We start from the raw sequence: 2077 nt of genomic DNA, 5'->3' as shown, positions 1-2077 counted from the left end.
GCATTATGTCCACAAGTTAGGAGGGATTTAACAAGGGCAGTTAGCACTAGGAGAAAGGTAAAAGAGAGTGTGCCTGTTGTAAAAATTGCACAAGCTGAAATGAATGAGGACATTACACAGGTGCTAGACTGTTACATCAAAGGAAGATTGGTTAGGAAAGGTCTAGTGGATGGGGGTGCACAAATTTTCATCATGACAGAGGGACTCATGCAAAGACTAGGCATGCACATCCAGGAGACACCTGAAATCAAAGTCAAGATGGCAAACAATAGCAAGGCTAGGTGTGTAGGCATTTGTAAAAATGTCTTTGTAGAGGCCTTTGGCATTAAGAAAGCGGTGGATTTTTATGTTATGTCGACCAAGGGAAGTGGTTATCCATTTATCCTAGGAAGACCATGGCTAATGAAAATGCGAGATTTGCAGGATTGGGAGAGTGGGAAATTAATTTGCAGGAATGACAATCATAAGAAGGTTGTCTTTGACATGAAGGAGCAACGCCAAGAGGAGCTCCATGAAGAATCATCTCAAAGTGAGACGGAAGAAGGTTGGACCGATAGCACTTCAGAAGAAGAAAGTAGCGGCAGCATTACTGAAGCGGAGTCTTCCATCGAAGTCATGGGGGTAAGGTTTAAGCCAAGCAACCAAGAGACCTCTTGTCAAGGCTTGGAGGAGGTAGGTCCTCAAGAGAACGAAGGTGTTCAAGATGAAGGGATGTTGGAAGGTATGCTATCAACAACACTTACAAAGGATGAAAGAGAGGAGTTCAAATGTGTGTTAAGGAAGTTTCCTAGGCTTTTTGCTAAAGACTACACCGACATGCGTGGGGTAGATGTTGTTCAACACAAGATTGAGTTAAAGCCTGAGGCCACACCTAAAGCTCAGAAGCTACGAAGGCTAGGAGTTATAAAGGAACAGGCTCTACTCAAGGAGGTAAGAAAGCTTCTAGCAGCAGGTTTCATTTATCCAGTGGAGAATTCAAAGTGGGTCTCTCCTGTTGTTGTCACTCCTAAGAAAAATGGCAAGTGGAGGGTGTGTGTGGATTATCGTCCCCTCAATGACGCAACAAAAAGAGATCACTTTCCCCTCCCATTTCAGGATGAGATACTAAATGAGGTAGCTGGTCATGAGAAGTACACTGTGTGTGATGGCTACTCAGGCTACTTTCAAATAAGTATCGCATTGGAAGATCAATTGAAAACAACCTTTATCACTCCTTGGGGTTGTTATGCTTTTAGAGTCATGCCATTTGGTTTGACAAATGCTCCTACAACATTCCAACGTTTCATGAACATGGTGTTTCAAGCATTCTTTGGAAAGTCAATTAGGGTGCTCATTGATGATTTCTGCATTTATAGCTCAAAATCATTGCATCTACAAAGGGTAGAAGAAGGTTTAAATAAGCTCTACGACATGGGAAGTCAACTCAACCCCGACAAATGCCACATAGGTGAGGATGAAGTGATCTTTCTCGGTCACAAGGTTTCCTATAAAGGCATTGAGGTGGATCCTTCAAAGGCAAAGGCTCTTATTGAGCTCCCATCACCGAAGAGTCTTAAGGAGGTCATCTCTTTCATTCAGAAGGTGAAGTATATGTCACACTTCATTCACTTAGCCTCGGAGTTGCTTCATCCTTTGCAAAAGTTGACACAACAAGTAGAATTTGCATGGTCTGATGAGCTTGAAGAGTATTTTTGTAACATTAAAGTCATTTTGTCAGAGCTACCAACACTCATGCCTCCTTGTTGGGAGTACACATTCTTTGTTAGCTCTAGTGTTGGAACGGAAACAATTGGTGATGTGTTGCTACAACAAGATCCCCACAGTACAAGGATGAGACCCATCTACTTTGCTAGTAGGGTCATGAATGCTTTGGAGAGAGACTACAAAGAAGCAGAACTCATGATGCTTTCTCTCATGTTTGCGGTGAGAAAGTTTAGATCCTACCTGCTACCAAAACCTTTTGTAATTCTCACTGAAGAAAATTTTTTCCCTTGGGTGTCATCTCAAATGAATCTTAGTACTAGGATCTCAAAGTGGATTATGGAGTTGCAAGAGTTCCAATACTCTTTCAAGGTAG

This window comes from Adiantum capillus-veneris, chromosome 17, assembly GCF_014529385.1.
Source record: "Adiantum capillus-veneris isolate H3 chromosome 17, ASM1452938v2, whole genome shotgun sequence".
Classification (NCBI taxonomy): Eukaryota; Viridiplantae; Streptophyta; class Polypodiopsida; order Polypodiales; family Pteridaceae; genus Adiantum; species Adiantum capillus-veneris.
This window is presented reverse-complemented; position numbering follows the sequence as displayed.